The 17,172-nt window shown below is 42.2% G+C and overlaps 1 protein-coding gene across 1 annotated transcript in view; it reads right to left on the minus strand.

Annotated features, from left to right (window-relative positions):
- Positions 1-17,172, minus strand: part of LOC121555790 (zinc finger protein 536) — a 179,285-nt gene that overhangs the window by 106,858 nt on the left and 55,255 nt on the right. Inside the window, 1 exon segment of the mRNA XM_041869636.2 lies at positions 16,911-17,039. The gene's annotated coding sequence lies outside the window, so the exon portion shown is untranslated.

A 17,172-nucleotide genomic window follows, 5' to 3' on the forward strand; every position in this document is an offset into this window, starting at 1 on the left:
TAAGTGGGAGAACTTGCACAATTGGTGGCTGACTAAATACTTTTTTTCCCCACTGTACATGCATTGCTTTTGACAATAATTCAATATCAGAGTGCCCGCTATGAGTAATAATGCAGGTAACAATACTCTTAGAACAACAACACAATGAGTGTTCAGCGTAATCATGACAGTCATATTTCATTCATATGGAATTCCTTTTCTGGAAAAGCAACATCTTCGATTAGAGCAAGTAGTACCAGTTGTTATACAGTAAGTACCAGTAATCCAACGTTTCCTTCTCTTGTACACAAGTATGCAATTCAAGTCTGTGTGGTTAGCATTATAAACTCACAGGGTCACAAGTTGTAACGTCTTACCGTCATAGTTAACATTACAAGTAGCTCCCAAGTAACTGTACACCTGTATGCTTGACCTTGACATCTCTGCCATCCAAACAGCACACTGTAGCAATGTCTGCTCTTGCTCTAACCTGAAACAGATCTAAAGTTTGTCTGGTGTCTACAACAATGCTCTTTCATTAACGATAAGGCTCAAATGACGCCTGCAAAGCCACCAGACTTCCTTTTGCACTCTCTCACAGACGTGCAGTAGTGCTCTTCTTTACAGTTTGTGGTTAATATTCACAGTTTTGAGCAAAGCGACACAAAACCAGATTTCTCTTCTTCTTCTTTTTTTTTAGCAAATTGCTCTGTAACCCACAGCTTAATTACGGGCGGTATCTTTAACACAGTGGAAGTGTATTTCTGTCCGAATATATTTGTGCTTAGTATGTGTCATTATCTAAGCAACAAGTATCACACATGTATGAGGGCATATGTGCTCACATTTGCATGTTCTAAGGGTAAAACACATAAGTAGAGTATGCCTAACCATGCTCTTGTGAAGGTTCGGATTTTATAAAAGACAGTTTGGAAGTATTGCTTGAAATTATATTGATGGTACATTTATCAACTGGGTTAGCTGAATGCAGGCCAAAGAAAACTTGTTTGACATTTAAAGCTAGAATCCAAAATTTCTACAACCATTTTTGGACTTATAAATGAATGATAAAAACCCATTGATTTTTGAAGAATATAACTTATAAATGCCTCAGGAGCTTAGTTCAACTGTCGTAGATCATCAGAACCCAAAATATATGTTTTTTTTACTCCAATGTTAGTAAACAATGTAATGCAAGCAAACAATGTATAGCCTCAAAACATGTTTAAAACTATAATGTTGATATCATGGATGGTCAGTCCTTGCATCCATAGCTCTGTCTATTAATTTAAGAGTGGTTAAATTTCTCCAGCCCCATCCCTCAGCCTTTTTCTTTTTACCAAAACAGAGGTAGGGTGACAACTTTGTTATTGTTTTAACTGCAGATTCTAGGTTTATAAGGAGAAATGATGAATGGAAAAGCCATTAGTACGGCTTTACTTTGTTATTTTGGCATGTATTGACAAGAATCAATTTAGTAATTACAATGCAATACCTCATTAAGTTATGATGAAGGTCATTGCTTTTAATAAATCCATCATTATTCACAAAGTAGCGAAATCTCATCATATTTGCACCAAATCATTAATGAATTTAGAGGGGGCAAACAATCTGATGGAAAATGTGAGTGTTTGCCATATGTTACATATTCTCAGGAATGAATATTTACAAAATATTGAAGGAAAGCAGATACCAACACAAGTAGAAATAGCTTGGATCATTTTAAGCATGGCAGTAAATTGAAGCTAATATTAATTTTTTCCTCATGCGTGTTTAGTCTATTGCAGGTGGTCTTCGGAACGCTTCTAATTAATCCAATAAAACGTGAGTTGTTTTTCTTCCTCTCTTTGACTGAACTGGATTATTACATGCTGTAATGAGGCGAAAACAGAAAGGTTCCCAGCACAACAAGTGAAATAAAGTAGAATAAACCCAGTCGGTTTCTTCCAACGTCATACCTAGACCCCACACAACAACTACGCTAACTTAGGAGTTAGGAACCAAGATTATAGCTTTATAACAAAGTATGAATGAAGTAAACCAATATATTAAAACAAAGATTATATACAAGAACATGAACGCTATACAACAGTGACAAATATGAATCGACCTAGCTGGGCCTTTATGCTCTCTATTCCCACACAATATGTCAATGAGGTCTCTTAAGAGGACTTGTCAACAGGTAGTTCAGCTTTCAGCTCATCTCCACAGATCAGTATGAGGCCCCCACTGAACAGAAAAAAATTGAAAGGAAAGAGAGAAAGAAAAATGCCTGTACTTTTTATCCCTGCGTCTGACAGCCTTTCGGGATGCCAAGGAGGAAGATCAATAGGAGACAAGTGAATTCCCACAGTTCATTGTCCTGGTCAGCTGCATCATCATCCGGAGCCGACTAAAAGCTCAAAGCTTCCTTTTATGCTAACCATTCCTGGTATTATTTTGATGACCGGCAGATGTGTGTGTGTGTTTGTGTGTGCCTTTTTCATGTGTATATCTTACAATAGTGGTCACAGCGGTGTAGATTTTATGCATTGTGATGAGTGGGGGAGTAATTGTCTCTTGTTAACCAGACAGTTTTTCACAATAAGAGGGGATGGATGAGATGGATGACAGAGGACAAACTAGCGCACAAAAAGTGATGAAAAGTGAATGATTTTAGAGAATGGGGAAGAATTTCCAACATATAAATGATTGTCCGTATTCTGTTGTGTGCAGTTCTTCCCCTCCTACCCCCTCCCTCTTGTGACACAATCCCTCTGTCAGAAAACAGGGCCACGTCCTCATGGCAGGCTACAGTAGTCACGGTCAAATCGCTGATCACGCATGGTTACTCTACAGCAGAGAAAGGCCAATGAACAATGACCACAGTGTAGCTGTCCGTGTAGGGTCCATCATGGCTTACATCATTCCCCTGGGCTGCCTGCCTGCATTTGAATACTACATACTGGAAAATTAATACAATGGCACATCGCTACTAAGGCATCGCCGACACTGTTTCTTAAAGGCAGAGAGAGAGAGAGAGAGAGAACAGTGAGCACATGCTAACAGTACAATCAGCCCAGCGATTGGGCAGACTGGTAGTGCTGAGTGAGTCACCCATCATCACACTCTCACAGGCATTAGAACGGCTTTAATGTTGGCAAAATAAAGCCATATCTGCCTAGCACCAGTTGACAAAGTTAACCAGGCCACGTTTTCTTCCCTTTCAGGTAAATACTTTTTCTTCTAAACTCTAAATGTCAATATCACCTGAAATAAGTGAATATCAGAAATAATTGCTGTTTTCTCCTCCTCATGCTGGTTCTGTTCTTAGGAAGTTTTGCATAATGGCTGAACAGGGGCTGTTGTTGTGACAGGTGCTGAAATCAAACTGGGAGGCGACGGAGACAAGGTTCAATTTAGTTTGTGAATCCTTTAATTGTTGAATAGCTAATTTAAAAAAAAGATCCCTTACACTCCTGACTATTTACCGTCGCTTGTATGCATACATGGGGAGGTAAATTGTGCCTTGAAGCCAAGTGATGCAGCCTATGTAAAGGGAAGGGAGGAGAGGGGGTTGGGTGCTACTTCAACGCACTTACCATCTCCTCACAACTGTAGTTGACTGGAGTTTGGAGTTTTCACAAAACAAATGTATGGCTAATTAGAGATACTCATTACGGAAAGCAAGTCAAGTAATTATTTTACATCACGCCGCCGTTAATTGAACAATTCTTCAATGTCTTTCAAAATATCAATTTTTCTCTCCGAGAAGATAAGGGGGAGACTATAAACAGGTAAGGGAGCCATATGCTCTTGAATGAAAAAGCACTTCTGTCAAGGCAAATGGGCTTTTTAAATATTGAACCACCGCATGTCTTTTTAATATGACAATGTTAAATCTCCTTTATTCCATCACTTTGATAAACTCTCTCAAGCTAATCTGGAGAGACTTCATGTGAAGGAAACTTTCAATTCTCGCAGGCACTCTGTCAAGGCAGGCCGTTATGCAACTGTACTCAGCATGTCCATAGAGCAGTTTTTTAAAAGCAGCACACATCCTGTTTAAGAAAGCAACTAATCTTATCAAAGCCATCAGGAAGTGAGTCTTGACTGCAAATGCTCTCAATTCTTTGCATACGGTACAATATCTTTATTTTCTTTGCCGCTATTGTTTGCAGCTGTGAGTAGCTCAGAGAATAATTCATCCTTTTCTCTCTCCTTCTCGTTTGACCCAAAGTCAGATCACGTCTTAATGTGGCTTAATAAGAAAGGAAAGAGACGCAGAGAGGAAGAGAGGGAGATTCAGAGAGCAGGACACATTATCTGCATTAAGAGTAAAGTGTATTTATTACAGACTAATTGTGGCAGAGGAAGTGCGTTAGGAGGGTGTGCTCTCAGGAGGGAGGGTGGGGAGCCTTCGGGACATCAGGGAACATGTTTATTTATCTCACTTTATCTGAAACAGTGGAGCAACTTCTCTTAGGGTCAGAGAAAAAGTGAGAAAGGAAGGGAGGGAGAGGGAAAGAGGGGAAGAAGAGGAAGAGAGAGTGAGTGTAACCGTTTTGTGGGCCAGGCAGAAGTGTTTGTCTACATGCCAACGCTTCACTAAGACAAGACTCTGATTAGAGGAATAAGGCAAAAGTTGGTCAAACTTCAAAACAGGCCTCTCTCTGAACTCCACTACAAAAAACCTCTCCTCATCCTGTTCTCCTCTGTGAAACAACCCAACCCAGAACAGCAGCTTCCTTTTGGTGAGGTTGCTAAAGATAATGGCTTTACTGCAAAGCAGTAAATCTGAGAGGTGAAGGACAGTATACATTACAAAAACTGTTTTATGTTTCATTCTACTGAGGTAAATAAGAGATGTGTGTATTGAAGGGACAGTTTAGCCCAGGCCCTGGATTCCTAACGTCTCTCCACACTCCTCTCTCTCTGACCTGTCTGCATTTCTATAATTTCTCCCTGCCCACTCTGACCTCCTACATGAACACTGATTCACCCTCTCTCACAACCAGTGGCTACAACTCAGTTCAGAGAGAGCAAGTGTCTGTGTGTGTGTATTTGTGTGGGTGTCTGTGTGTGTGCGCATGTGTGTGTGTGTGTGTGTGTGTGTGTAGGTGTGTGTGTGCACGTGTGTGTGTGTGTTCATAAAGGCGATGATGTTTAATGACAAATGACCTCTCTGTATAGTGCATTCAGTGCTTCCCTCCCTGGAGATGTCTTACTCTTGAAGCAACACAAGGCCTCTTCTTTAATTGTCCCAGTGTAGTGCCGTGTGACAGGTGATAAGTGATATTACTCACATTCTCTGTTTTCCTGAACCCTCATCATCGCTAACCCCCAACACCATGATGCTAATATGTTGTTTATGTTAAAATGTATGCAGATTGTACATGGGTTGTAACCTCTCTGTTTTATTCCTATAGTGGTGACTACGTAGCAGCTCTGAACTCTAAGGGTACATTGTGCCATTTCAACACATCGAAAGATCTTCAGATTTACAAATCATAATGATTTTACAGCCATATAAAAGGGCATCCATGTTTTGGTGAAAGAATTTCAAATAAAAAGTAATTGTACTGCATTTCTTCCATGATGAGGCTAGGATGTATTTTTAGTGAATAAGCATTTAGGATGGCCCTGTGACGTATAGCTTAGCCCAGACAGTCACCAGCAGCATGGGGGCACCTGCCTGCCGCACCCCACCACCCCTCCCTGTCCCCTCAGCCTTTTGCTAATGCAGGGTATTAAATCACCCATGTCCTACAGCTGTGATCTCTTGTTGGGGGCCGGTGACAGCAGGGCTCACAACACGGACACCGCTCTGCTATCACCGCTAACTGCCTATCTGAGCCACTTGACGGAGCTCTGGAGAGGCTACATCATCTTCATGCCCTGAAACCAGCCCCCATCCCCCACTCGGCCCTCACCCCCATACACATACCCCTTCCCCTCTGCCCTCCGCCATCTCAGGGCCCTGACTCTTATTTATGTGCCCCACCTCCTCTACATCCCTCCTTCCTACCCTCCATCCCCTCCCTTTCTCCTTCCCTCCCTCTCTCCCTCCCTCTCCATATTTCTTCTCCTGCATCTGATTAAGTTAACAATGTGCCGTTATTTGCATGCTGATTTTGCCGGTCCCTCTCCTCGATTCTCTCACAAACACAGGGGTCTGGATCACAGTAATGTGATAGCACAGCAGCCAGTCAACGCAATCTCCTGCAAAACCAGGTGTGTGCAATCCACTTCCCTCTTAATTCCTACCCCCATCATTTTGTGTCTCTTTTTTTCCCATCCCTGTAGTGTTTATAAGGTTGTATTATAATCAATCTGGAGCAAGAAAGCCTGTCTATTTTTATTAATTATAGACCGGCGCTGATGTGAATGTATTCTGAAAGCATCTTCAAAATAGGTCGGCATACAGTTTTCTATTCTTATCAAATTTAAATGTCAACATGGTGCAAAGCCCTACAAATTAGTTCAGGCAGACTTCAACCCCCATTTAACATTTAAAGCTCCGTTCTGTAAGCTCAAAGTATGATTTAAAGCAGTTTACACATTTAAGGAGATAGTGGTTTGTCTTTCAAACTTCTCATTTCAATACAGATATTACTGCCAACCTGCCTGAGAATATGCTGGTGAGGGAAAAAGGGGGGGAAAATTATATAAAGCAACAGAAACAATGCATTAGCTTTCATGAATAATAGATCCTCCGTCAGTCCGTGCGAGATCTAGGTTTTTAGCATCTCTGCATAAATCCTCAGCTGAGATGAATAAATCAAAATGGGGGACATTTCTTGAACATCTACCCAAAGATGTTGCTAGTAAATAACAATAATATGAAACACCCCTGTTTATATGCAAGCAGGACAAAGTCCCCATAGAGTAACATGAAACAATGCAATGGAGATCTGTTGTCCAGGTTACTTGTTGTTGAGCATACCAAACAGAGTTTAGACATCTAATACACTGGATCTATTGATACAACCTACATAAGGAAACACGTTCCACCATGAAAGTCTCCACAACAAAACAATCACATTATTCTCAGAAACGCTATCTGAGATGGACATGTTCTATGGAACGCTATAGAAAATCAAATTTGATTTGGATCGTGATGGGGATAAGCAAATACCATAGAATACACACAACAGTGGCTACTTCCAATGAGGTCCACTGGCCAGACATGGCCTTCATTGACTCAGCCTCACCATGGCAGACAGGGTAAAAGGCAGATAAAGCGCCTCATACCCTGGGGAAGTGTCTCACATGTCAAGCTGTTTCACGCCACTGAAACATGGGCTAAACCACAGGCCTGTGGGCCACCCTAGGTCCAGTCAGCCCTGAAGGAGGCTTGCTTTGTGGGGGTAGGATCGAGGATGTGCCCCATACGTTTCATTACACCTCTGGCCCACTGGCCATATCTAAGGCATTCACTGACTGCATCAACGCCCAGCACAACCACTTCATGCAGACATTTCAATTCAATTCTATTCTGTGTATTTTGACCAATATCATCCAATGTCCCCAGCTTGCACCTGTCTTAGTTATACCAAAACGTGCCATTATTACAAGGCCGTCCCCCAGCAACATTGCTATCTAAGTCTACCGCTCAGATATGGCTACTTTACATAGGACACATTCCCTTGGGGACCTCCATACTGTTCCGTGCTTAGGGCTACTGTTTCTCCTCCTCATACTAGTGTCGTGGCACGGCCCTTTAAATGTCCTAATGGATCCTTTCTCTGTGGTTTTTTCATACAGCTCAAAGCAAAGTGTTCCATGGGTGTGCCTAACACGAGCGAGCTGAAATGTCAAAGCGTTATATATCCTTTTATGCACAGAGCGGCCCTAAGGGGTTTCATTGACTATGGTGTAAAGTGAGTTTGAGGCCGACGAAAGAGCAAGATGAAGATGAATATGTTTCATTAACAGACAAACAGAGACCAATGGCTCCCATCAAATTGGCAGGGAGTGGAGATTCCCTAAAAGTTAAAACACATTTGTCCACAGAGTAAGTAAACTTTCTATGTCATCCATTCAAAATGGAAAAGGGTTTAGCTTCCAAGTGTGTGAGAGTGATAATGTAGTGTGCGGGCGTGTCAGTGTCAGCCAGTGTGTGTAACAGAGAGCATATGTCACTTAGTATAGCATTGTCTCAATGTATACGTTTATGCTGCTTGTTAGTTCAGACTTGTTTAGATTACAAGGATAGTCTCCACACCGTGCTCCCGCCTGTTCAGTGTCTGTCTACACTAAGTAGTACAGTAAGATCCCTTCTGTTCTCTGTGCGTTAGCTACTCCTCTTCCTCGATGCGCGTGATAGCCCAACTCTCCGAGCCAAACATGCAGCGTTGTTCTACGACTGCCTGGCGACTTCAAAATATTCATCAAACAGAAAGAAAAGAGAGCCTCTCCTATCCCGCGGTAGTAATTTACCAATTATTTTGAGTACCTGCTGACAGGTACGTGTCACAGTCTGCTACATTCCCCCCGTCCCGCTCCTACCCGACGCCCTGCCTTTCCCCTGCTGTGGAGAGAGCCGTGGCGCTTCAGGCACACGGTGAGACGAGACGAAGAGGAGGAGGAGAGTTTGACTGCAGCTCTGATGCTTTGATTTGGGAAACGGTTAAGAGCGATGGAGCGTCGAATCTTGACGTGCTCCAAACACGCAGCCCCAGTCACTCTCAGGGCGGTTTGACTACTTTCTAAAGGAGTCAAGGAAGACAGGGCCTCTCTTTCCAAAACTCAACCAGCAAATGAACAAACACGACTAATACAAACACACAATAATGGCTCATTAAAGAGAGTAGATGACTACACCAGCAAAGCAGCCTTCACTGGCTGTCACCAACGTTCTCTATGATGAGGAGCACAGTGGTGGTGCTAGAAGAAAGTCTCTAAAGTCTCAAACCACTGCCAAAGTCACTGTGACGGATCTCTTTGACTGCCTGCATTATGTCTCTATTTGTCTTGGTGACAAATCTAATGTGGATGATAGGCATTGGGAGAACTACGACTCCGTAGCGCGGTCTCAGTGAAACAAACCATCTCTTTCCTTCAGTAAAGGACACCAGATCTGAGGGGGATATAATTCAATTAGGGCGTGTGTGTGTAAAGATGCGCTCCCTGAGCATTATGGGCGTTTGGAGGAGCTGGGGGTCTACACGGGGCCATCAATCGGTGTGGAAGTTCAGGCCACAGTGGGCCAGACGGCCGGGCAGGCGGGCCACTGGAGAGGGACGAGAGGAGAGCGTTGCCTCTCTATGTCACACTGTGCCCTGAATAAATGAACATCTCTCCAGTGTGTGTCGCGTCGAGGAGGTACTTCAAAAAACTGCCATCGCTCACTCACTGAACGAACGTAAAGAGCCTCTCCTCTGCCTTTTGTTAAGAAATAAAATTGTACACAACAGGATGGGACAGAACAGTCGAGTAAGAGCGCGTGGGAGGAAATAATTTGTTTTTCAAGATAATTCTAATTGTCAGCAAAAATAGCAAAAAGTGTATATTTAGGATCCATATCCTGTATCAAATAATGCAAAGTAGACATAATGTAATTGCTGTATTCTCATTGGAGGAGAAAAGCTAAAGTATATAGTCTAAGGCCAAACAAGCCCTGCAATCCTGTGTGATTAGACAGTCAGGACAACAACTGCCTAAACATGCAATAGAGGAGTGTCACTGACTGCTTAAGTCAAGTACAGTAAATGTGCTACAGTGCTGTGACTATGATGTATGATGACATGATTCATCCTGAACAGATTGTGAGTGGTTGCATCATGCACCAGCATTTGGGACAGTCAGATTCCAGCATTGTATGTTGCAGTTTTTCCTCAGGTAGGGTAGGTTCACTGTAAATCTGGGGCAGAGGACTTCTCCACGCCTACTTTGGTGCTTACTCACATTCATTGTGGCTGGAATCACTTTATGATACTAATCCCATAGACTGTCATTGACCCGGCCAATGAACATATCTGCCACACAATCCAGTTATAATTAAAAAAGCCCTCCACCATATCTAAACCTCTCTTTGCAACTGCAGCACATGTTGTGTTGTGTCTGCATGGTGACAAGGATCCTTAAGAAGCTTAGGTGCATGCATGTGCAGTGTGTGTGCGTGCGTGTGTGTTTTCAGTTGAGACCCTCTCATAAATAGTTAACAGAACGGGGGAGATTGTCAATGGTTGGAACGATGCACAGGAAGGAATTAACCACCTTTACTCGTCTTTAATTACTATGAAGTCCACCTCCGTACCACCGATCTATAAATACTTAGTGACTCCCAAGTGGCACTGAAGTTACTCAGTCCAATGTCTCACGGAGATATACCTCAGCAAAAAAATCCTAGCCCAAAATGTGAACCATAACACAGAAATTGGGACAAGCCATGCGTCCTTCTGTGTATTTTGGGATCCCACTAATTCATTTGGATAATACTACAAAAAAATTATATAAAAAAAGAAGAAAAAATAAATGATGAGAAAAAAATGAATTTAAAGAGAGAGAAAGAGAGAGAAAGAGAGAGAAGTCCTAGGGGGATATGTGATGAATCCAGGTCTTAGGGGTGTTCCAGCGAGTAAAATAAGGTTGAACTCAATAGGATCAACATTCAGGGCAAAACTGCAATAAAAGTAGAAATCTGACAGAGAAAATGATCTGTAATTAGGACAAACAGAACTAAAAGCAAGTTCAAAGATAATTGTTTTTAGAGGGGTGTGTGACTGACTGTGAGGAATCCCAGGGCGGCCAGTTTGTGTGGTGGAGAGAGAGAAAGAGAGAGAGAGAGAGAGAGAGAGAGAGAGAGAGAGAGAGAGAGAGAGAGAGAGAGAGAGAGAGAGAGAGAGAGAGAGAGAGAGAGAGAGAGATAGAGAGACTAGAGACAAGCAAATTAAAGAGAGAGAGATAGAATGGAGAGTAGAAAGAAAGAGAGACAGTCCAAAGTGAGATGGGGGTTAAGGGAAAGTCGCTGAAGGTGAAATGTTCCATTGGCATTTGAGAAAAAAAGAAAGTGAACAAAGACACCCTGCCGAACAAGCACCGATCCATCATAAGACCAGGCCATAAAAAACAACAAGTGTCCCCAACACACTTATCCCCTCACACATCTTTCCACAAAGAGGCCTATTGTTGTTGTCTTTCACAACACACTGGGCTTTGATGGATTCTGCCAGCTAAAGAAAAGGGCCCAAATGAAAGGCAGGTGTATGAAAAAAAAACTTGCTTAAACAAAGATATGAATTCAATTAAAAGAAGTTGTGAGATGGCCCAGGACCCAGGATTGAAGAGAGTCCCTGAGTTGTGCCTGAGGCCTGAGCACTAAGCCAAAGCCTTCTCACAAAGACTACAGAATTTGTTTTATGATTAGTGAAATAAAGAAATGTTAATTATACTGTATATTCTATCATAATTTACCTAACTACTTCATATGCACAGTGAACTACTTAGAAAACCACTGTAAATATCCTATGAGAAACAGGCTAGAGTTCATAGTTCTTAGTACTTCTCTTTGGACTGCTATGGTAATGTTGTTTTTCTAAGAACTGGACAAGTCAATCCCTTAAAAACCTCACCAATTCTTAGAGTGAATGTCCATTGAAAAAGCCCTACTTGCATAAGCACCTGGTAGATAATGGCACCAAAGATACGTCTTTTTTCTAGGCTGCACAGTGAAGTCACTCTTGGCATGTCTCAAAACATAACATAATTGTGTTTTAGCGGACTGAGACGGGAACTAAAAATACACACAATAGCATAGAGATGAGCAAACACACAAAAAAGAAAGCAAGCGTTTGTCCTTCAGCGCAGTGTTTTCTTTCTACTTTCCCACAGCATGCCAATAACTGTGGAATAAACGGATATGTGAATTAAACCCCATTGTTTTAAAGATCTGCTGCTATATTTAGTCGCTTTCGCTTCATGTAATAGAATTTTGCCAATGTTTTGTATTTCTGTACTCGGACTGCATATCTCACGTTGTGTGAGCAAGTGTAAGTGTGTCTGTGCATGTGTAAAAAAAAAACAGTTCACCCATGCGATTTTTGCAATTAGAAAAGACACAAAAATAATTATTCTGCAGCACACTCAGGCGACATATCCTGAATCGACGATGCACGGATCACGTGTTTAATAAAAAGGTTAATCAGTTGTTAATCAGAGGATTAATAACTTGTTATTTTCTTTACAAAACCATTAATATTATGCCATAAATATTTAATGTTGATGGGTCATTTTTTTGGGAGTGGGGGTGCGGGCTAGAGTGAGCAATACACAGGCTAATGTGCATTAATCATGTTTTGGTGAAGACAAATAAATTCATTCATGTTTATTAATACAACCTTGGAGAAAACAATACTCTTTACATTATTAAAAAAGTTATTAATAAAGTATTTATCAACAATGCCACAAAAGGACAGATTAGGGACTGGAGACTGGAGAGAGCGGTCCAAAGTCAAAATGCTGGGGGCAAAAGTTCATTAACATTTAAGATAGGGCATAAACGGCTTAAGGAAGGAGGGTCGAGGCTGATTGCACATTGTAGGGACTGTGTCGGGAGGGGGTGTGGGGAGGGGGTGAGAGTCTGTTTGGGGGAGGGGGTTAAACAGAGATTTTCTGTCCCTTTCTTAACAAATTACCCTGCCGGTTTGCTAATCAAAGCAAAACAAATATTGCTTTTCGTTCGCTCCATTTGTTGAATGAACATATGACGTTCCCAAAATACTCATTCCCAGCTCAAATGTAATTAAATTGTGCCTTTAGTGAAAACATGCAGTGGTACTCCAATTAGTTCTGTTTTTGTCATTGGGAAAAAAATGGAATCGGGCATGCCCAAGGCACCGTCGTGTCCCGGAATGATACAATGCCTTGGCGGTATGAAGTGGGTGTGTTTTTGAGATGGTGTCTGGGTACGTTGGGGTGATAGGGGTGCAGAGTGTTTATGAGTAGCTGCCTGGAAGAGTTTGGGAGATTGTGTCTTGTTGTGAGGTGAACACACAGTCAATGTGTTCGTAAGATGGTGGATGTGTCTATTTGAGATGGTGGGTGTAGTAGGCACAAGATTTACAATGAATCTCGCGATCTCGCTCTTTCTTCTTCTTCTTCTTCTTCTTCTTCTTCTTCTTCTTCTTCTTCTTCTTCTTCTTCTTCTTCTTCTTCTTCTTCTTCTTCTTCTTCTTCTTCTTCTTCTTCTTCTTCTTCTTCTTCTTCTTCTTCTTCTTCTTCTTCTTCTTCTTCTTCTTCTTCTCTCTCTATATATATAGCTCTGTGAAATATGTGGGTAGCAAAATATTGAACTGGCTAACTAAGGAATTGCTTATTTTCATTTAACTCTAAATTGCGTTTTATATTGAGGGACTGCATGGATTGCTCTGCAAAATGTCATCCATCTACCTGTCAATGAATCTATCCATTCATTTAGCGATTGGTCTACCTGGTATGCATTTTACCCATGTCTAAACACCTTTATTGGCAATCAATGGAAAGCAAAGAATGTCGGAACTAAGTAACTTGCAGGCCTGAGGACATATACATACCAAATGTGATATTTGTCAATGGCCACGCATCAAGTCCTGTTGCTGGACTTCTAGAAACAGAGAAAATGTATAATACCCACTGGCAGATCACAATGTAAAATGCAATGCATAGTAGTGTGTCTGTGTGTCTGTCTGTTTTGTATCTTTGTGTATCTGTCTGTGTCTGTGTGCCTATATTACCCCTCATCTCCATCAACAGAGGAGAGAAGAGAGAGAGAGAAAAGGCAAAGAGGGCAAGCAAGGGAGAGATCGAAGATGAAGAGAGAGAGGGAGATCCATTTTGTGTTCAGTTAAACACTGATTTCATCATCTGGGTAAAACACATAACTTAAAACTGAAATCAAATATTAAAAATGACAGGCCTTATAAGTGCGGTGAGTGATCCGGGGTCACGGAGGGAGGGAGGCGCGGGCGGCTTGTCAGCCACTATCTGTCAGAGTGAATTAGAAACAATCAGGGGGGACTGAAAGGGAAGGTGATTGTTATTAAGCAGCAGGGCTGTGAGCAAGCTCCCCAGATGTGGCCATGCATATAAAAGAACAGGAAGCCAGCAGTTTAATTCAGGAAGCGCTGGCGTACACGGTCGCACAAAGCAGGAAGGGGGGGAAAGGCCCTTTGTCGCTAATAAGCTCAAAGTTACTTTGATAACAGGCAGGGTTAGGCGCCGGAATAAAAGCACTTTTCTTTTCTTTTTCTCTGTTTTTTTTCCTTCATATACCACCCTCACCAGTCAGTCAATATCTAGGAAATATAATAATGGGGAAATCAGGGGTGAAATGTAGATAAGTCAACCTTAACACGCAAAGGGGAAGAGACGGCTGTGCCCATATATCAATTACCCCTGCTATCATAGAAGGATGATGGCGGGCTTGAGTGTTGGGCCCCAGGCCCCCCAGCCCAGCCCCCTTCGGTCCCCTCTGTCGTCTGAAAGTCCTTCTCTCTCTCCCCTGCGCCGGGTAGGGAGGAGGACGGACGTGCCTGCTTTTGACTCCAGCGCCAGACCTGCTATCTGTCAAGGGCTCCCACTGCTCCTCTGAGACAGAAATCATGCCTACAGATTGTTGTCATGGACGACGGCAGGGGGCGAGGGGGGAGGGGTAGATATGTACAATATGTTTTCAAAGGGAGCAGGGCTTGATTTGAATGATAAGGAGAGACACTAATCTGCTACGATACGGCCTCAAAGGCACATTGGCTCTGACACTTAAACCCTCGCGCCACATGGAAACAGCTCCCTGGTAAACCCCTATAGACCCAGAGAGGGCAACTCTCTGCACATGTAGCACAGTCGCACTCCAGTAAGAACTCCACGTTCCTTTCACAAAAACACACTGCTAGGCTAAAAATGATCACTCAATCCCGGGCCTTTATGTCACTGATTATACAAAGAATATTGGACATGTTTTTGTGTAATTTCTTGTTTTTCTGAGAGACTGAGGGATTGAGGATATTTTCTACTGACAGCTTCAAATGTTTAGTACTTTCTATGAGTGTATCTGTACAAAGCTGCAGGTAATGCAGGTCCTTGTCTCAAGCACTAGTAGCATTGAACTCCAGCAATGTGAAATCAATGAAATCTAGAAATGAAGGACGTTGTTGAGACTGTTGCTTTCAAAGTGCTTTCCTCTCCTTTAAATGGTGAATGGCTTTGATTCCCATTTTCTTTGTAGTCGGAGAGATATCTCAGAAAATTATCCCAGGCTTGAGATTTAGCGATCCAGTAATAGGTTTAAACTGCAAAATAAAAGCTTTCTGTTTGTCATTGTAATCATTGTACAGTAGTATACTTACACATGTTTGTGCCTTCCAGGTTTGTGTTTAGAGTTAAGACTAGAGGGTGGTATGTGGTGTTGAACATGTTACTGCTAAATATTCCCCAGGGTAATAACAGTGTATATATGACGATTGGAAGCGTGAGAAAAATAAAGAAAGAGGGGGAGTTGGGTAAAGGGAGAGACAATAAGAAAAACATATGGAGAGAAAGATTCAAAGGATATATGTAGAATAGTGTGCGAGAAAAATAAAAAGCTAGTGACACAGACAGAGAGAGAAAAAACAGAAAGGAAAAGAGTGAGAGTCAGACAGTGAAAGGAAGAGGGAACAGAGATGGAGAGAGGGAGGTTGAGTGAGGTGGCTCTTATAGTCAGATCCCTCCTTACAGGACATGTCTTAGATTTCAGTGCGATTAGATTGTGAGGGATATGGAGATGTTCTAAAGGAGCATTAGTAATTAATCACTATGAGGTCTGGGATTTCCACTTTCACTGTCTGGGCCTGGGCCTAGCTAGCTACCATACCAGCTTTTTAAGAACACTACCCTATGTTCCTGCGTATTTCGTTTTTGTGTGTAGCTTTCCCAGTCAGTGTTAGAGAGAACAAAAGGGAAAAAAAGAAAAGGAATCACACAAAAAAATTAGATATTGGGGGCTTAAGAAGCAAATCATTTCCTTTGTGCAGTGTGCTAATTATTACTCCAGTCATAACGAGCTTTATTCTCCTCCATAGACACAGACAGTGTGCTTTAAGCCTTCACACAGATCACTACTGTAGGGAAGGAGTGACCATAACAACAGAATGGACCTCTGTAGCTCAGCTGGTAGAGCACGGCGCGCAAGACCACCCATACACAAAAATGTATGCACGCATGACTGTAAGTCGCTTTGGATAAAAGCGTCTGCTAAATGGCATATTATTACGACTCTCTCCCCACCCCTTCTCTATTTTTTTTATTTTCTGTACTATGAATAAATTAGTCTGTCCCGGACATGAAAATGTCAAATACCTAAAATACACCTAGGCTAAATAGCGTATTAATTTTTAATGCTCGCTCATCCTATGCTGCTATTCTCATATCTAGCCTGTCTGCCAACAGCTGTTGCAGGCTCCCTCACAGGGAATTTATCATCCATCTAAAAGAGTTAGGGAGCATTGTTCAAATGACAAGGAAGGGAGCCTTATTTTCATGGATCCATACCTCTCATTTAATTCAAGCCTGAAACTTCTCTCTGTGATATATGAGTAGAATTCAATTACACTAATGCCAAACATAAATTGTTCATGATTTGTCCCATATTTGTAATGTTATATTGCTAGCTAACTCTTATAAAGGAAAAAGAAATAGGGTGGGTAGTCATGACATTGGCATGGAAGTATAGTGACATTGGAGAGGTGGCAGGAAGATTTGGAACAGACATGTTTCAGTGTGGAACTGAATGACATTCATGTGTGTTTTTAGGTGGCATGTGGCTGATGATTATGGTAGATTATCACAATCCAGATTGTAACAAGTTACAGGCATTAGCAGTAGCCTATGGCAACGTAGAGAGAGAGTGATGTGAGTGTGATAGAGCTGTGCCGGTGGGACAGGGGGACTGATCACTGATCAGTGTGTGACAGCAGGTGGGGGTGGGGGCGTACCTTAACACACTAACGGCATACTGGTCTGGAGCCTGTCTGTCAGGTTCGAGGAGACCCAGGCAGTCACTGCCACTGAGTCACTACAGCACACAGCAATGACAACCGACCTAGAGGGGATGTGTCTCTGTCCTGTCAGAGAGAGAGAGAGAGAGAGAGAGAGAGAGAGAGAGAGAGAGAGAGAGAGAGAGAGAGAGAGAGAGAGAGAGAGAGAGAGAGAGAGAGAGAGAGAGAGAGAGAGAGAGAGAGAGAGAGAGAGAGGGAG

Source organism: Coregonus clupeaformis, unplaced genomic scaffold, assembly GCF_020615455.1.
Source record: "Coregonus clupeaformis isolate EN_2021a unplaced genomic scaffold, ASM2061545v1 scaf0727, whole genome shotgun sequence".
Lineage (NCBI taxonomy): Eukaryota > Metazoa > Chordata > Actinopteri > Salmoniformes > Salmonidae > Coregonus > Coregonus clupeaformis.